Source organism: Pseudophryne corroboree, chromosome 4, assembly GCF_028390025.1.
Source record: "Pseudophryne corroboree isolate aPseCor3 chromosome 4, aPseCor3.hap2, whole genome shotgun sequence".
Classification (NCBI taxonomy): Eukaryota; Metazoa; Chordata; class Amphibia; order Anura; family Myobatrachidae; genus Pseudophryne; species Pseudophryne corroboree.
Window position 1 is genome coordinate 128,432,709 of NC_086447.1, and position 20,431 is coordinate 128,453,139.

At 50.1% G+C, this 20,431-nt stretch overlaps 1 long non-coding RNA gene across 2 annotated transcripts in view; it reads left to right on the plus strand.

Annotated features, from left to right (window-relative positions):
* LOC134911165 (uncharacterized) overlaps positions 1–20,431 on the plus strand; it is a 206,771-nt gene that overhangs the window by 136,884 nt on the left and 49,456 nt on the right. For both annotated transcript variants that reach the window (XR_010176373.1, XR_010176372.1), the window contains exon 2: positions 17,913–18,018. This is a non-coding gene — a long non-coding RNA (uncharacterized LOC134911165). The remainder of the gene's footprint in view (positions 1–17,912; positions 18,019–20,431) is intronic.

Consider the following 20,431-nt stretch of genomic DNA (forward strand, 5'->3'; position numbering starts at 1 on the left):
GTTTTAAGATTTATTTTACAATATTTATTTTGTAAAGTTGAGTTTTCCCAGTGGAATGTTTATTACACAGGGATATCAGTGAAAATCTCATGTTAATAGAGTAATCACACACAACACAATGTTATTAAAATTAATAAACATACACTTAGTAATAAAAAATAAACAACGAGTGTTAAAACTCTTTCTGCGAGGTACACTGGGCTCCACAAGGAATGGACAATGGGGTGTAGAGTAGGATCTTGATCCGAGGCACCAACAGGCTCAAAGCTTTGACTGTTCCCAGAATGCATAGCGCCGCCTCCTATATCACCCCGCCTCCCTGCACAGGATCTCAGTTTTCAGTCCAATGCAGTAGCAGGAAAAGAGACGACAACTGTTAGTAGCCACAACACCGCATTCTCACAACAGGAGACGTGTCAGCGGCTAATGCCATACCAACCCAAAGAAGCTAAGTGCGTCAGGGTGGGCGCCTTGTGGAGCCCAGTGTACCTCGCAGAAAGAGTTTTAACAAAGGTAAGTTCTTACCATAAAACTCGTTTTCTGCTGCGGGGTACACTGGGCTCCACAAGGAATGGACAATGGGGATGTCCTAAAGCAGTTCCTTATGGGAGAGGATGCACTGTAGCGGGCACAAGAACCCGGCGTCCAAAGGAAGCATCCTGGGAAGTGGCAGTATCGAAGGCATAGAACCTTATGAACGTGTTCACAGAGGACCACGTAGCCGCCTTGCACAATTGTTCAAGGTTCGCACCACGTTGGGCCGCCCAAGAAGGTCCAACAGACCGAGTAGAATGGGCCTTAATGTGATCAGGAGCAGAGAGACCAGCCTTTACATAAGCATGTGCAATCACCATTCTAATCCATCTGGCCAGAGTTTGCTTGTGAGCAGGCCAGCCACGTTTGTGAAACCCAAACACAACAAAAAGAGAATCAGATTTCCTAAGAGGAGCAGTTCTCTTCACATAGATACGGAGAGCCTGTACCACATCCAAAGACCGCTCTTTGGGAGACAGATCAGGAGAAACAAGTGCCGGAACTACAATCTCCTGATTAAGGTGGAACGAAGAAACCACCTTAGGTAGATAGCCGGGACGAGTCCTAAGAACCGCCCGGTCATGGTGAAATATCAGATATGGGGAACTACAGGACAAGGCACCCAAATCCGACACTCTTCTAGCTGAAGCAATAGCCAGCAGAAACACCACCTTAAGGGAAAGCCACTTAAGGTCAGCTGAACCAAGAGGTTCAAACGGAGACTCTTGTAACGCCTCCAAAACCACCGACAAGTCCCAAGGAGACACAGGCGGGACATAGGGAGGTTGGATACGCAACACACCCTGAGTAAAGGTATGCACATCAGGTAAGGTTGCAATTTTTCTCTGAAACCACACCGACAAGGCAGATATTTTAACCTTGAGGGAGGCCAGACACAGGCCTAAGTCCAGGCCCTGCTGAAGAAAAGCCAACAACTTGGCTATACTAAAGTTGGAAGCATCATAATCGTTAGATGCGCACCAAACAAAGTAAGAATGCCAGACCCTATAGTAAATCCGAGCCGAAAGCCGGTTTCCGGGCCCGCAACATAGTTTGAATGACCGCCTCAGAAAACCCTTTAGCCCTTAAGACGGAAGCTTCAAGAGCCACGCCGTCAAAGACAGCCGGGCTAGGTCCTGGAAGACACAGGGGCCCTGAAAGAGGAGGTCTGGGCGTTGTGGAAGTAGAATTGGACGCTCTGACGATAGGCCGGGCAGGTCTGAGAACCAGTGCCGTCTGGGCCACGCTGGAGCTATGAGAAGCAGAATTCCTTTTTCTTGCTTGAACTTCCGAATTACCCTGGGCAGGAGTGACACCGGAGGAAACACATACGGCAGCCGAAACCTCCATGGTACCGCCAGCGCATCCACGAATGCTGCTTGAGGATCCCTTGTCCTTGCTCCGAAGACCGGAACCTTGTGATTGTGTCGAGACGCCATCAGATTTACGTCTGGAAGGCCCCACCTTTCCACTAGGAGTTGAAACACTTCTGGATGGAGGCCCCACTCGCCGGCATGCACGTCCTGACGACTGAGAAAGTCTGCTTCCCAATTCAGGACTCCCGGAATGAATATTGGCGATATGGCCGGTAGATGGTGTTCTGCCCACTGTAGAATCCGTGAGACTTCCTTCATTGCTAGGCGGCTTCGAGTGCCGCCTTGATGATTTATGTAAGCCACTGTGGTAGCGTTGTCCAACTGTACTTGAACAGGACGGTTCTGAATTAAATGCTGGGCTAGGTTCAAGGCATTGAAGACCGCCCGCAACTCCAGAATATTGATCGAGAGGAGGAACTCCTCCTTGGTCCACCGACCCTGAAGGGAGTGTTGCTCCAGCACCGCGCCCCAACCTCTTAGACTGGCATCTGTCGTTAACAGGACCCAGTCGGATATCCAGAACGGACAGCCCCTTGCACAGTTGTTGGTCCTGGAGCCACCAGAGCAGCGACAGACGGACCTCCGGAGTCAATGAGATCATCTGAGGCAGGACATCCCATTTGGCTAGAATCAGCCTCTGGAGAGGGCGAGAGTGAAATTGAGCGTACTCCACCATGTCGAATGCTAACACCATGAGGCCCAGCACCTGCATTGCCGAATGTATCGACACTTGCGGACGAGATAGGAAGCAACGAATCCTGTCCTGAAGTTTCAGGACTTTCTCCTGAGACAGGAACAACCGCTGGTTGTGAGTGTCCAATAGTGCTCCCAGATACACCATGCTCTGAGCAGGGATCAGGGATGACTTCTTCCAGTTGATGAGCCACCCGTGGGCTTGCAGAAACCGGACCGTCACATCTAGATGATGCAGGAGAAGTTCTGGGGAATTTGCCAGGATTAACAAGTCGTCCAAATACGGCAGTATCCTGACCCCTTGACGGCGGAGTACCACCGTCAACACCGCCATGACTTTTGTAAAGACTTGCAGAGCCATTGTTAAACCAAAAGGTAACGCCCAAAACTGGTAATGGCAGTTGCCAATTGCAAATCTCAGGTATTGCTGATGAGACACTGCTATAGGAATATGCAGGTAAGCATCCTGTATATCCAGGGAGACCATGTAGTCCCCAGGTTCCAAGGCCAGAACTATAGAGCGAAGGGTTTCCATCCGGAACTTGGAAACCTTCACAAACCTGTTCAATGCCTTGAGGTTGAGAATGGGCCGGGAGGACCCATTCGGTTTCGGGTCTAGAAACAGCGGAGAATAGTACCCCCGGCCCCTCTGTGCAAGAGGCACCTGTACTACGACTCCTGTATCCAGGAGGGTCTGTACCACCGAATGTAGAGTGTTTGCCTTTGTCTTGTCCAACGGGACATCTATCTGGCAAAATCGATGAGGGGGTCGGTTTTTGAAGGCTATGGCGTAACCTCGAGTGACGACTTCCCGTACCCAGGCATCTGAAGTGGTCTTCAACCATTCCTGGTATACCCTAGAAGCCGGCCCCCCATCCTGGGATCCCCCAGAGGGAGGCCGCCCCGTCATGCGGCAGGCTTATCTGTCTTGGAAGCTGGCTGATGGGCTGCCCATGCTCTTTTGGGCTTAGGCTTGGAAGTGCGGGCCTGCTTGTTGTACGCCTGACCTTTTGCTTTACCTGAAGGACGAAAGGGGCGAAAGGAAGTACTTTTAGCCTTCGACACAGAAGGAGCAGTACTTGCCAGACAGGCAGTTTTGGCAGTAGCCAAGTCAGCCACAATCTTATTTAAATCCTCCCCAAACAGAATATCTCCCTTAAAAGGGAGTACCTCCAGGGTTTTTCTAGAGTCCTTATCCACAGACCAGGATCTCAGCCACAATATCCGGCAAGCCAGGACTGACGTAGTAGAGGCCTTGGCTGCCAGGATACCGGCATCAGAAGCCGCCTCTTTAATATAACGAGAAGCTGTGACAATATAAGACAAGCATTGTCTAGCATGGTCAGAGGAGATTTCAGCATCTAACTCCAAGGCCCATGCTTCAATGGCCTCTGCAGCCCAAGTAGCTGCGATAGTGGGCCTTTGTGCAGCACCCATGAGGGCGTAAATCACTTTCAGACAACCCTCCACACGTTTATCCGTAGGCTCTTTTAGAGACGTGACGGTGGTGACTGGTAGAGCTGAGGAAACCACCATCCTAGCCACATGTGAGTCCACTGGAGGAGGCGTTTCCCAATTCTTAGACACTCCGGCGCGAGGGGATAGCGAGCCAGCATCTTCTTTTGAGGCACAAACTTCGTACCCGGGTTTTCCCAGGGTTCCTGACGTATATCAATTAGGTGGTCAGAGTGAGGTAAAACTTGTTTAATCACCTTCTGACGCTTGAACCTATCTGGTTTCTTAGGAGGAACGGATGGCTCGGGATCATCCCTAATCTGTAAAATTAACTTAATAGCCTCCAAAAGATCAGGAACATCCACATGTGAACCACCCTCCCCATCAGCCGTATCTGAGTCAGAACCTGTGGGGTCAGTGTAAGTGCCGTCTTCATCCGACGAGGTGTCAGTGACAGCAGTGGATTGTGATGAGACAAGCGCTCGCTTAGAGGACCCCTTGGACGTAGGCAAGCGACGGTCAGACTTTTTAGTAGTCAGGGACTGGTTCAACTTCTTTATTTGAGCAGATAAATTGTCCGCCCACGGCGGGTTAGCTGCAGGGACCACAAACGGTTGCACTTTATGAACTAGCGTATGCAGAAGCGTGGAAAAAGCGGCCCGCGGCGGGTCATTATTAGCCCCCGTTGCCACCCTCCCACTGGGGGGCAAGGAGCTCCCAGAACCACAGCCCAAAGCTGCTATATTCTCCTCATAGTTATCTGCGGCTGTAGCAACACCGGCAGTGTGTTCAGCCCCAGAACCGTTACCCTCAGAAGCAGACATGATATAACTTGCAGTATCAGGTAACACAGTACAATTATCAGCAGCACTATACCTCTAAACCCAAACCCCTGCGCAGTGTAGTCAGCACTAGCAGAGATAAAGGAGAGATATGGTGACTAAATCACAGAGAAAAATATGTAATACAGTATATCTTTGTGAAAATCCTATATTAGATAACACCTGACGCACCAGGCCCCCTCAGGTTATGGAATATAGGGATAGCAGGTTGAGTGAAAGACACGAAATGGACACCCCTCAGCTATCAAATGCACACACAGAAAGTCATAGTTTGTACAATGCAGAGGTTATTACTGACAATAATACTGCACTGGACTAGCTTACACAGCTTTATAACAATAGATATAACCGTACACAGTAAGAACTGGATGTATATCACAGGGTAATTGTACTATAAAACCCTGACTAAATGCACTCTTTCTTAACTATCACTGACTGAAAAGTAGGGATGTGCACTTGAAATTTTTCGGGTTTTGGCCCTCATTCCGAGTTGATCGGTCGCAAGGCGAATTTAGCAGAGTTACACACGCTAAGCCTACGCCTACTGGGAGTGTATCTTAGCTTCTTAAAATTGCGACCGATGTATTCGCAATATTGCGATTACAAACTACTTTGCAGTTTCTGAGTAACTTCAACCTTACTCTGCCTGTGCGATCAGTTCAGTGCTTGTCGTTCCTGGTTTGACGTCACAAACACACCCAGCGTTCGCTCAGACACTCCCCCGTTTCTCCAGCCACTCCTGCGTTTTTTCCGGAAACGGTAGCGTTTTCATCCACACGCCCATAAAACGCCGTGTTTCCGCCCAGTAACACCCATTTCCTGTCAATCACATTACGATCGCCGGAGCGATGAAAAAGCCGTGAGTAAAAATACTATCTTCATTGTTAAATTACTTGGCGCAGTCGCAGTGCGAATATTGCGCATGCGTACTAAGCGGATTTTCATTGCGATGCGATGAAAAATACCGACCGATCAACTCGGAATGAGGGCCTTTGTGTTTTGGTTTTGGGTTCGGTTCCGCGGCCGTGTTTTGGGTTCGACCGCGTTTTGGCAAAACCTCACCGAATTTTTTTTGTCGGATTCGGGTGTGTTTTGGATTCGGGTGTTTTTTTCAAAAAACCCTAAAAAACAGCTTAAATCATAGAATTTGGGGGTCATTTTGATCCCAAAGTATTATTAACCTCAAAAACCATAATTTCCACTCATTTTCAGTCTATTCTGAATACCTCACACCTCACAATATTATTTTTAGTCCTAAAATTTGCACCAAGGTCGCTGGATGACTAAGCTAAGCGACCCTAGTGGCCGACACAAACACCTGGCCCATCTAGGAGTGGCACTGCAGTGTCACGCAGGATGGCCCTTCCAAAAAACACTCCCCAAACAGCACATGACGCAAAGAAGAAAAAAAGAGGCGCAATGAGGTAGCTGTGTGAGTAAGCTAAGCGACCCTAGTGGCCGACACAAACACCTGGCCCATCTAGGAGTGGCACTGCAGTGTCACGCAGGATGGCCCTTCCAAAAAACACTCCCCAAACAGCACATGACGCAAAGAAGAAAAAAAGAGGCGCAATGAGGTAGCTGTGTGAGTAAGCTAAGCGACCCTAGTGGCCGACACAAACACCTGGCCCATCTAGGAGTGGCACTGCAGTGTCACGCAGGATGGCCCTTCCAAAAAACACTCCCCAAACAGCACATGACGCAAAGAAGAAAAAAAGAGGCGCAATGAGGTAGCTGTGTGAGTAAGCTAAGCGACCCTAGTGGCCGACACAAACACCTGGCCCATCTAGGAGTGGCACTGCAGTGTCACGCAGGATGGCCCTTCCAAAAAACACTCCCCAAACAGCACATGACGCAAAGAAGAAAAAAAGAGGCGCAATGAGGTAGCTGTGTGAGTAAGATAAGCGACCCTAGTGGCCGACACAAACACCTGGCCCATCTAGGAGTGGCACTGCAGTGTCACGCAGGATGGCCCTTCCAAAAAACATGTAATGACTGATGACGGACCTGCTGGACACTGTCAGCTCAGCAGCACCGCAGACTGCTACAGTAAGCTACTATAGTAGTATGTATAAAGAAGAAAGAAAAAGAAAAAAAACCACGGGTAGGTGGTATACAATTATGGATGGACGAGCGACTGCCGACACAGAGGTAGCTACAGCCGTGGACTACCGTACTGTGTCTGCTGCTAATATAGACTGGATGATAAGGAGATGAAATTAATATATATATATATATATATATATATAATATCACTAGTACTGCAGCCGGACAGGTATATATATTTATTATGTAATGACTGATGACGGACCTGCTGGACACTGTCAGCTCAGCAGCACCGCAGACTGCTACAGTAAGCTACTATAGTAGTATGTATAAAGAAGAAAGAAAAAAAAAAAACCACGGGTAGGTGGTATACAATTATGGATGGACGAGCGACTGCCGACACAGAGGTAGCTACAGCCATGGACTACCGTACTGTGTCTGCTGCTAATATAGACTGGATGATAATGAGATGAAATCAATATATATATATATATATATATATATATATATATATATAATATCACTAGTACTGCAGCCGGACAGGTATATATATTTATTATGTAATGACTGATGACGGACCTGCTGGACACAGTCAGCTCAGCAGCACCGCAGACTGCTACAGTAAGCTACTATAGTAGTATGTATAAAGAAGAAAGAAAAAAAAAAAAACCACGGGTAGGTGGTATACAATATTATATATATATTATATACAATTATATATATATATATATATATATATATTAAACTGGTGGTGACTGGTGGTCAGGTCACTGGTCAAACTATCAGCAACTTGCTAGTAGTACTCCTAAGCAGACAATCACAATATATATTATACTGGTGGTCAGTGTGGTCACAATGGCAGTGTGGCACTCTGGCAGCAAAAGTGTGCACTGTACGTTATATGTACTCCTGAGTCCTGCTCTCAGACTCTAACTGCTCCCCACTGTCAGCGTCTCCCCCACAAGTCAGATAATATACAGTCACACTATCTATCACTTCAGCAAGTAACTAGTACTCCTCCTAATGCTCCCCAAAATTACTACTGTGTCTCTCTCTACTGTCTCACTCTCTTCTCTATAAACGGAGAGGACGCCAGCCACGTCCTCTCCCTATGAATCTCAATGCACGTGTGAAAATGGCGGCGACGCGCGGCTCCTTATATAGAATCCGAGTCTCGCGATAGAATCCGAGCCTCGCGAGAATCCGACAGCGGGATGATGACGTTCGGGCGCGCTCGGGTTAACCGAGCAAGGCGGGAAGATCCGAGTCGCTCGGCCCCGTGTAAAAAAACATGAAGTTCGGGCGGGTTCGGATTCCGAGGAACCGAACCCGCTCATCCCTACTGAAAAGGCAGGTAGAATACTTAAGTGTCATGTAAAGGCACAGCGCTGACAACCAGGCGGCTTTACATAGGAAGATTTGCCCAAGCAGTCCCAGGAACAGTGAGCTGAGGGATAATGGCGCCGCAGACACTGACAGGGAGTGAGGAAAAGACAGATATGCAGCTCCAGGGCGGGAACACTTGCTAGAAATGGCGCCCTGGGGCTGGGGGCGGGGCTTCAGGTCTAAGCCTTATTCCCTCTGCTGGCAAAACCACGGGGTACTGTGGACGATATAAGAATTGGTTTAGAGAGAAAACCTGACCTGCGCCCATGCCCTGGTGATCTAGTGGGATCGACTGTACTGCCACTGTGTCCACCGCCAGCGCGCGCGGTCCGCCTCCCACTGACCGTGCCGGATCGCGATAAAGACCGGGTCCCGCAAGCGGGACCCACTTACCACCTCCCAAAGCGCGGCCACGCGATCCTGGAGAGCCCCAGCCGTGTGTGTCTAACATGAAGAAAACCGGAGCCTCCGCTGTAGGTACCCGGCAACCAGGGCTCGGGAGTGTACAGCGCCGCTGGGGAGAGCTGGAGCTGCAGCAGTGAATGTCACAAGACATTTACCACCGCTGCTGCCCTTGAAGTCTTCACTTTTTACCTCATAAAAAGCTTTTCTCAGGGCTGCTTGGAGCAGCCCCTCTGTTAAGTGCCTGCTTACTGCAGCACCAACTGACAAAACTGAGCTCCTGTGCAGGGAGGCGGAGTGATATAGGACGCAGCGCTGTGCATTCTGGGAACAGTCAAAGCTTTGAGCCTGTTGGTGCCTCGGATCAAGATCCTACTCTACACCCCATTGTCCAACCCTTGTGGAGCCCAGTGTATCCCGCAGCAGAAACGTTGATTAAGTGGTTAAAATAGTCCTGTATTTAATTTTATTTTTGGATAAATACTAAGACTGATTTTAGTTATGTTTATTTAATCTCTTCTATTCATCACCTGCCTGTTTGGCATAAGCCGCTCATAACTTTATTGTGATTACATAAACCTTTTCTTTAAGCTAGCTTATCACTAAATAAAACCACACCACACACTGAAATAAAGACACGGACACAGTAGCTGGAGTTAAAGGTCAGACGATGTTTATTAATCGCTGACCAACTCTTTAAACTAATAATTGAGGCCGAATTAGAATTGAATTGAATATATATTTAACTTTAGTTTGGAGGATGGCAAACAGAAAACCGCTGCCAAACACCAGCACCCGTCACCTAGATGAAAAACCACCAAACCAAGGAGGGGCGTACACCTACCCCACCTCCTTCCCGCATAAACCGCATTGTGCTGGCCTTACCCCTCTCTCTCTGGCAAACGTTCGGTTCCCGCAGGGGAACGTCTAAATGTCCAACCGCAAGAAAAGGACACACCTGCCGTCCTTCTAAAGAGGGAGCCCCACAATGACCACTTATGCCTGTGTGACAGCTGGTTGGCAGCGATTTCCCGCCAATCTGGCTTTCAATAGCCCACAGCAAGAACAAAAAACGTAGACGCATTCTGGGAGGGCGGGCGGGCATAAACTGAATGGCAAGAGGAAGCCTAGCAAAAATGGCCACCCCCTATATACTAACCTAAGACCCTCCTCTTCATCTTGATGCACAACCCTCTAATCCAATAGGAAAAACCAACCGGGAAAACTGATCTGCCTAGCAACTGCTTAGTCATTTAACAACCAATCACAAAAAGTTGATCGCTTATATGGCCTCAGGCTTATGCAGCCTTCAGCTTATCTAAGCCGCTCATAACTTTATTGTGATTACATAAACCTTTTCTTTAAACTAGCTTATCACTAAATAAAACCACACCACACACTGAAATAAAGACACGGACACAGTAGCTGGAGTTAAAGGTCAGACGATGTTTATTAATCGCTGACCAACTCTTTAAACTAATAATTGAGGCCGAATTAGAATTGAATTGAATATATATTTAACTTTAGTTTGGAGGATCGCAAACAGAAAACCGCTGCCAAACACCAGCACCCGTCACCTAGATGAAAAACCACCAAACCAAGGAGGGGCGTACACCTACCCCACCTCCTTCCCGCATAAACCGCATTGTGCTGGCCTTACCCCTCTCTCTCTGGCAAACGTTCGGTTCCCGCAGGGGAACGTCTAAATGTCCAACCGCAAGAAAAGGACACACCTGCCGTCCTTCTAAAGAGGGAGCCCCACAATGACCACTTATGCCTGTGTGACAGCTGGTTGGCAGCGATTTCCCGCCACCAAGGTTTACCAAACCGCCACCGCCATCCGCAAACAGAACCCTAACCAAACCAGAAACTAACTAGCTCTACCGAAAAAGACCAAAAATGTCCTCCAGAAAAAACTGCACTCCTTCCGGAGAAAGGTGAACCCCATCGTCTCTGTGGAACTGCCTGTTCCGCAGCACCAGCAGAGGATGCTTGATTGCCACTCCGCCTATGGCCTTGACAAAAAGAGACACCGTAGAATTCACCTTTTTGCGTGCTTTCTCCAGCGCAGAGAAACGCACCGCACCACGCCAATGAAAACGGGGCACCATTTCCGACCAGACAATGCATACCCCAGGCCAGTGACAACGGATCGCCACTACATCCGCCTTTATAGACAAAATCAAGTCTATGCCTTTAACTCGGCCGAGATTATTACCACCCAAATGAATGATAATACAACTGGGGCGACCCCAGCGGCGCTCCCGAGAAAAAAGGACGCGCAACAGATCACCCCATAACATGCCCCTAACACCTAACCATCTAAATTGCCTGGACCCAAAAATCTCAGTCGCCCTAGATGCCATGGGATGTTTCTCCGCCCAAAAAACATAAGAATGACCAACCATCCATATGTGGTCTCCAAAATTGATGACAGCTGTAAAAGAAAATATCCTAACGTCAGATTATGCACATAATCTGTAACTTAAACACAACGTAACCAAATTAAACCCAAGTGAAGGAGAAAACTCAAAAAACCTCCCGTGGACCTTGATAGAACAGCCAATTGAAATTAGGCCCCCTCGGAGGAAAAATTTTAAAAATTCACTTCACACCCTCGATTCCTGAACGGTAAGCGTTCAAAAACCGACGAGTAAACACGTTTTTGGGTTAGCGCAACAGGCGCACTTATAACTTATCTATACGGACGTAGGACTTATAGGAGGCCGACCTCCAGCGACCCAACTCCCGAATAGCCGCTGGTGATGAACCAGCGGCCGCCGCATGGGTAGCCGCCCCAATCCGAAAGGAATGAGTACCGAAGTCCGCCTCCTGCAAGCCCAGCGTCGTCAAACATTTCTTGAACACAGATGAAAACTGAAACTTTGTCAGAGGGTCCGACTGCGCGTGCACCAGCAACTGGTTGCCCCCCGGAGGTCTTAAACGCACATACTCTTGCGTCAACCGCAGCGGGCAAACGCCCATTCCTTCCTGAGCCTCCAAGGACAACCAGCGACCCCTACCTGTTTGATCTGTCTTGGATCGCACAATCCTACAGAGCAACAGGCCCTCCTGCAAGCGCACATTCTCGTAGAGCAGACCCGATTCCCGGGACGCCTTGCTGCTCGCCACTAACTCGCTCACCCGAAAAGCCCCGAAAAAGGCCAGGGCATACGCGCTACTAAACAATGCCACCTCAAATTCCGAGGACGCAATCTGAGGTAGCACGCGCAGCAATTCTGCTAGCAGCTGCAACGTTACAGGCCTACGTGAATCCGCAGGCGCCGGGTGCAACCTAGCCCAACCTTTCAGCGCTCTGGAAAGGACAAACGACCCCGTGGGGTCTGTCGTCCCGTGGAGCCGCGAGTGAAAGGCGATGCCCGCAAGGGCAGTAGCCATGGCCGCTTTTGACCTACCGTTTTGGTAATGCTCCCAAACAAAGGTCAACAGGGCGTCGGCCGAGGACTCACCTGCTACCCCGTACCTACTCTGAAAGGTTGACCAATCCCGCCATGCAGCATCATACGCTCGTAGCGTGGAGGGAGCCAGAGCACACCTGGCTAAAGCCGTTAAACTGATTCGACCATCTGCCAGACAGAAGGTGGGCATTGTAACCCCTCTGCCTCCGCTCCCGGAACCAACGTCCTGAACCTGTCAAATTGGAACCGGGACAATGCATCCGCAATTCCATTGTCAACTCCAGGAACGTGGCTGGCCCTAAAATTAATATTGCGCTGCAAACAAACCAACACTAAATGCCTTAGCAGTCTCAGTGCCTGCGGTGAGGAGGAACGCTGATTATTAATCGCATGCACTACCCCCAAGTTGTCGCAAAGAAACAAGATGTCCCTATTCGCGAACCGTCCGGCCCATAACTCAAGCGCCACTAAGATCGGGAACAATTCCAGCAACAAAAGGTTCTTGGTAAACCCGCGCGTCACCCAAGATGCCGGCCAAGCCGCAGCGCACCATGCGCCAGCGAAGAACGCGCCAAACCCTCGACTGCCAGAAGCATCCGTGAACAATTGCAGCTGCTTACTAGAACAACAAGGAGCGGGCCACAAGACCTCCCTGTTGAAGGACACCAGGAAAGAGACCCAAATCCGCAAATCATCCTTGATCTCGCGGGAAAGGTACACGGAGTGATTCTGCCGTACCGCCCCCGCCGTGGCCCGCTCGAGTTTGCGACAGAAAATCCTACCCATGGGGATACTCCGACACGCAAAATTGAGAGAACCAAGCAAGGACTGCACCTGCTTAAGCCGAACCCTGCGTTTTCCTAAACAGTCTGTAATCAAACCCAATAGTTTCCGCACCTTATCCTCGGGCAAGCGACAGCACCCCCCTACCGTGTCAATTTCGATACCTAAATAGCTAAGACAAGTGCAAGGACCCTCGCACTTATCTTGCGCAACCGGCACCCCTACAGCGCAGAATAACGACCTGGCCACCGAGAGAATGTCCCCACAGACCGCACTGTCCCCGGGCCCAACAAAGAGAAAGTCATCCAGGTAGTGAGCCACCCCCAGTTGCCCGGAGGCGGTCTGGACGCACCAGTGTAAAAATGTGCTAAAGCACTCAAAGTAGGCGCAGGAGACAGAGCAACCCATGGGGAGACACCGATCGACGTAGAATTCGCCCCCTATTTTGAAACCCAGAAACCGCAGGGAATCTGGGTGTAGCGGGAGTAGCCGAAAGGCCGACTCCACGTCCAATTTTGCCAACAGACTCCCCGGACCGCACTCCCTCACCAAGCGCAGCGCGTCGTCAAACGACTGATATCGAACCCTGCACTGGGCTTCCGGGATAGCGTCGTTGACCGACAACCCCGGCGGGTGCGACAAGTGCTGTATCAAACGAAACTTGCCTATGGCCTTCTTGGGCACTACCCCTACTGGGGAAATGCACAAGGAGGGCAGCGGGGAAAAGGCGTAGGGCCCAGCCATGCGCCCCAGCCCAATCTCCCCGTCAACCTTCCGCCGGACTTCCTGCGGGAATTCCCGAGCCGATCTCAAATTCTGGCGTGCAACCACATACACCGAATCCGGAATTGGCAAACTAAAACCGTGCTGAAAGCCCTCCAAGAGAAACGATGCCGCCGACTCATCGGGGTACAAGGTAAGCCAGCGCTGCAACTCGGGAACTATAATCGGGGAGAAGGCCTTACTTGCCAACTCCACCGGCCTCGGTGGAAGCGGCAGGCTTACTGCCTGTCGCCGCGGTGCATTCCTTGGCCGGGTGACTTGCTCCGCACAACCTACATGAGTGGCGAAAACGACAACTCGTTCCTTTGACGCATTTGCCGTCGTTGTAGGCAAAGCACTTGCCTTTTCCCGTCAATCGGGAAGCCGCCGCCCCGGCGGCCCCGGGCTTCTTGGCCGTGACGTCCGGGGTGGGTTTGACCTGCTGCGTGACCTCCAACCACACCTCAACATCCTTAAAACCCGCGGGCAGGATGGGGTTGCCATCCTGATTGCGACGAAACTTCTCGTCGTAATCCCGCCACGCGGAACCCTTGGATTTTAAGTACATATCGTGTACTAAAAACATATTTCACCAAGTTGGCATACTCCGAGGGACGCGATTCCGTGTAGCAAGCCATGAAAACCAAAAAACCACGCAGCCACTGGTGAAAATTGCGAAACGCATTTTCCCCAATACCACCCGGCTTCTTGGCTGCGTCAAAACCTTGCCGCATTTCCTCCGTAAGGGTGAATATGTCTACATACTTCCCCTTACGGATTTTTCCCCGCATGCGCTTGCGAACCCCCCTTGTAACTGCCGTGTTGGCGCAATGTACCATCTCCCCGTAACGGGGGGGGGTCAGAGGGGACCACCTGCGCAGGAGCGGCCACCTTATGCGCCTTCTTAGCCATTCGCCGCGCGATGAGCCTAGCTAATTTACGCGGGTGCCGCGGAGAGCCGGATGATACGCTGCTAGAAGATGAGGAACTACAAGTTGAAACGTGTAAAGGAATGTTTAGCTCACCGGAGTTCGAAGGACCCGGAACCGCGTCGTCCGCTGCATCCGCCTCCGCTGATGGCCGTACCTCCACGTTCGCAGTCGCGGTCGTCCGCGACCTTCGCCTCCTGCCGGGCGTAGCCCCTGAATTAGACGGGACCTGTGAGGGAGAAAAAGAGGGGACAACGGGCACAGAGGGAACGAAAACATCATTAACAATTGGCCGCAATTGCGGAGGCGGAGGGCCCGCCCCTCCGCTCCGCGGCGGATGGCCGCCCGGCAGCTGCAGGGAGGGGGCCCCCACCGAGGTGTACCCGACCGACTGCGTAAAGGCCGACCCGCTCACTGCACCAAAACTCGCGGGGTAAGACGGCCGCCACGCCGTATGCGGCGGGCAGACGCCTGCCCCCGCCCATCTGGATGACGCCGGAAGGAACTGAGGGGGCGCCGGGAGAGGGGGCCAACTCTGTGCCACCTGATACCCACCGCCCGGTGCCTGACCTGACTGCAGGCCCGCAAAGGCCGGAAAGGGCACCGCGACTCGGGGGCCACCAACCGACCACGTGGACTGCACGCCGGCGCCCGCGCTGGACCCGTGCGGGGAAAATTGTGTGCCGGACACCGTCATGAAGCCCATGGAAGGCATGCTGGCGGCTAAGGGGAATGCTGGAGCCGGAGGCCAAGCAAAACCCCCGGGGAAGGACTGGCTCCCCGCGAAGCCTTGCTGCGCTGCTACCGCAAGCGCCCCGCCGGGCGTAATATAAGCCGCCGAGACGGACGCCTGCGTGGACCCGAATTGAAAAGGACCGGGAAGGGCGTGGGGAGGAGTTTGAAACCCTGCAAGCGGGGGCGCCGTTAATGGCGGCGGGGCGGCTGACGACCAGGGGGCGCTCGAGCAGGCCCCCGAGGCCGGGGGGAAACCCTGCCATGTGACTGTCGCCGGGGCGGGTGTGGCGGCAGCCGCTGCCACGTCCCCCGCCCCAGCCACACTAGGCCCAAACGGCCCCACATTATTTAAAACGCCCTGGGGTGTGCTAGCCCCATCGCTGGAGGGGGGTAGGCTGGGGCCCTGTGTTGTCCCGGGGACAGCGGGAGCCGCTACCCGCTGTCCTGGGCTCATATTCCCTCGCTGAACATTGACCCCCCCTCGCCCCCTGCGGCTCTGCCGCGGCCGTCCGGCACGGCTTGTGCCCCCAGGACGCCGCCGAGAGCCGTCCGCGGGGATGGAGGAGGAGGGCCGGAGGCACTGATAGGAGGAGGGTGAGGAGATGGCTGACCCGCGGGAGGCGCCGGGGCGCGCGGCCCAGCCGGGCCGCGCGCACCTGCGCCATGTGACGAGCGGCCGCTGGCCGCCGGAGGAGGAGGACTGAAGGCGCCCGGAGCAGGAGGGCGAGGAGAGGCCCGTCCCGCTGCGAGCGCCGGTGCGCGCGGCCCGGCACCACGTGACGAGCGGCCGCTGGCCGCCCGTCTCCGTGCGGCAGGGGAGCGGGCTGTAACTGCCCGCCCCCGCCGCCTGTCTGCAGCAGGGGAAAGGCCTCTCTGAGGCGCAATGCTCGGGGAGCGGGAGCGGAAGGCGCTCCCCGCATCCACGAGGCGCCGGGGGGGGGGAGCTGATCGTCTGGGACGAGGCATTGCAGAGGGAGGGAGACGTCGGTAAAAGCAAAACAAATGACCGCACAAAGAGGGGGCAACAGTATTATATAATGCCCTAGTGAAGGCAAATGAAATTTAACCAAGTTATAGCAAGTTGAATAAGCAATAGTATACTTATCCTTCCTGGGCATAAACTGAATGGCAAGAGGAAGTCTAGCAAAAATGGCCACCCCCTATATACTAACCTAAGACCCTCCTCTTCATCTTGATGCACAACCCTCTAATCCAATAGGAAAAACCAACCGGGAAAACTGATCTGCCTAGCAACTGCTTAGTCATTTAACAACCAATCACAAAAAGTTGATCGCTTATATGGCCTCAGGCTTATGCAGCCTTCAGTTTATCTAATCTCTGGTAAAGGTCTGTCTGCAGACTGCTACCTCTACATGTTGTTCTAATGTTCTGGCACATATTCTGAAGATTAGTTGAGCTTGCCCGGCTTAGCCCAGCATTGCACAACATTACAACAAATCCTTTGCTGCTCAGGGGAAGTGGATGAATCCTGCTAATATTCGGTGCTACAATTCATCTGTAGTGAGGATAATGGAGCACAGGCAAATGCCAATTTATTGCGTGACTTGTCCATATTTATGTAGTCAGTTACGCAGTTTAATGACAAAGGGTTGTAATCTCGACTATGATACCGATATAGGGGACAGTTACTGTATATGAACAACTCATTTTAAAATCTAAATTGTAATCCTAGTATTACATACAGTACATGAAATTCCAGCACAGGCGTATTTATAATGGGTGCAGTGTATACAGTGTCAGACTGGGGCATGTATGGCCCAACCGGGGAAATGCAGTGGTAGGGGCCTATGTTAGGGGTGTGGCCAGTCTGCAGAGGGGGTGTGGCCTGCCACCTCATTGGTTTGACTAACCATTAGAGAGTGCAACGTCTAGGCCCCTTCATAAATATATGCAGTAAATTCAGCTGCTGCATGCATGGTAATGTACGAGATTAATAACAGATTAATAAACAGCAATGCACTGTAGAAAATACACCATAGTCCAGTATAAGGTAAAATATGTATAATATATAATTCAAGTGCACAGTCTGGAACCTGATCCTTAGAGCAGGAGGTGGGCCCCCAGGCAGTAGGGCCCACAGGTGGTTTCCCCTGTACCCCTGTAGGCCAGTCCAAACCTGAGTGTATAAGGTGCAGGGGGGCCCACACTTCACAAGCAGCACCCATTTCTTTACTACTCACCTCTCCGTAGCCCCTCTTCAGTGGCAGAAACAGCACAAATCATCACCGCATGCGCAGTAGAGATATCGCCGGGAAAATGGCCACCGTGCCATTTTTGGCGGAGATCTGCGCATGCGTATTAGAGTCTGAGCCCCCTGTGCTCAGAATCTACAACGCTGCTGGCAACAGAGGAGGGGGACTGTGTGTAGCCTCTGCCTTTTTTAAAAAGCCCCTCAATTCCAGAATGTATATATCTTGCAAATACAACTGTATCTGTAGCCAATAATATAATTAGAATGTACTGTTGTATACACATTGTAAATAAAAAAAAATGCATTAACTTGCTTTCTTCTTTTGTTGTCATTAATAGATGTAGCTATAACAGAATCGGAGCCACACTTCTTGCTTGCGAGAACATTTATTGGTTGCTGTGTAAACTTCTGAAGTATAAAGTGAAGGTCATGAAATTGGTTCAGGTATGTACAAATGGTATACAGCTCATGATAAAGCCGCAGTGGTTTATACAACTGATATTCTACCTTAATTAAACACAAAAATATATTTCTAAGGTACAGATGAATACTCATACACCTAGGGGTAAATTTACCAAGAAACAAATTTGGGTGAGATTAAACTCAACAGGTTCGCACTTCGCATGAACATGCACGAGTTCTCCCAAACCAAACTCACAAATTTACCAAGAAGCGAGTTTTACTAAATCGGGTTTTCTGATGGTGAAAGCAAACAAGTTTTGTCGTACAAGTTTTAGCCCAAACACGTACTAGTTGAAACACGCATGTGAAAGTACGTAGAGATTTTCAACACATGCGACATAAACGCACACAAGCTTGGGTATGTTTGTAAAACACGTAGAAGAATGCATGCATCACCATAGAAACGTGTTCTGATTGGTTGAAGCACTCACGTGTCATGTACACACTTGCCAAGCATATAAAAAATAGCCAAACAGCCTCACCTTTGACACTATTGTTGTTTGGAGTTGGTAGAGTGAGTTAGGAGTGTGTTTAGTGGCTGAGGAGTTTTACTAATTGATTTTTGAATGGTCAGTGTAAGTTGTTTTGTGCATATTTGTGGTGTTGTTTTTGATTTTGTCAGTGGTTTGTGTGTGTGATGTGTGAAGGACAGGGAGTATGTCTGTAGTAGAGAGAATGGTGTAATGGTTAGCAGTACTGCCTCACAGCACTGAGGTCATGGGTTCGATACCCACCATGGCCCTAACTGTGTGGAGTTTGTATATTCTCCCTGTACTTGCGCGGGTTTCCTCCGGTTACTCTCGTTTCCTCCCACAATCCAAAAATATACTGGTAGGTTAATTGGCTCCCAACAAAATGAACCCTAGGGTGAATGTGTGTGCATGTACATGTGATCGGGAATATAGAGTGTAAGCTCCACTGGGGCAGGGACTGATGTGAATGGCCAATTCTCTGCAAAGTGCTGCAGAATATGTGTGCGCTATATAAATAACTGGTAATAAATAAATATAAAAAATAAATAGTAGAGGAGAGGCAGGGAGAGAGTGTGGAGAGGAGGTCGCTATGTGTGACACTCTATAAGGATACTACAGATACTTGTCTTACCAGATGTACCTTGACCGATGTTGACCACTTTTCTTCGCAGAGAGGTAAGTATCACCTTGATTCATGTATTCATGATGAATAACCAATGACAAATACAGTACTTAACTGCTTCCAATTTATTTAAAGCAATAAAAGGTTATAGAAACTTTAGCCTTGGATAGGTTGACTCTAGGACAATTGCACATATCAGGTAAGTACTTTAGTGTAACAACAGACTTTCCAATATTCTATATCACAAAACACATGAGATCAACATTATTTCTGTAACTATATGTTTTTCCTTTTTAGTGTTGTTAATATTGTTAGGCAAGGTCAGGTGATGGACCGGGTATAGTGGCACTAAATAATACTCCACCTGTATAGCAGAGAAATGAGTCTCGCTGCTCCTGACTTAGTGTAGCAGTAGCACTGGAGTCAGTTAACCAATTATCAATAACACCATAAATGTCACACATATCAATATCACAATATAATAACCCATGACTGTAGGCAATGTGTCACCCTAACACCGGGTACCCTCTCATTCTGTAACTTAAGGACGTGAGTTCAGGATTCTGACCTGTGCACAGAATTTTTCTGTTAGTGTTTCCTCAAGAACAATTTATTCCAAAACAATGTGCAAAAATCACCTTGGGCAACAAGCCAGCTTTATCCGGAATTGGGGTAAGTAAAGCCACTATCCAGTCCACAAGGAAGCCTGGGCTAATCAAGGCTCAATACCTTTCTCCTTAGTACAAAGCAGATGATTGTGAATTTATTGGTGGCCGCAAGTTGACGCTGGTTTATTTCTGAATACTTGACTTTACACATCTTAGCTTCAATATAGGCAGTTAGAACAGTTCAGTGAAGCCGACAAACATGCTACTGTCCCAGTAATTTGGATTAACAGCTATCTCCATGAAAAGATCACTGAAAGGAGTAACAAGATAGAGGTTACTTGTCACATCAAAGAGTCTGATAAGAGCTACTGACAGAGTCTCACCTCTTACACACCCCGTTCTCACAAAAGAAGCAGTTTCCTATAATTAGGGCATAATGAGGGCCCAGGAATGTTTGCAAAGTCTTTAGACATTTTCCCAGTGTCTCTCTCAGCTCAGGAGCCCTTCGTTATGGGCTGGTGTGGGCCTGGCTGTCAGTGGATGCGAGCATGAATTGGGTCAGGGCCACTAAAACAGCGAGGACAGCCTAGAGAGGCCAGGTGGCATTAAGTCTTATTGGTAGAGGTTATGGCTACCCTAGTACCGGTGCGTCTGCTGCCATTGCTGGCTCCTGCCAGTCACGTCCCCGGTCA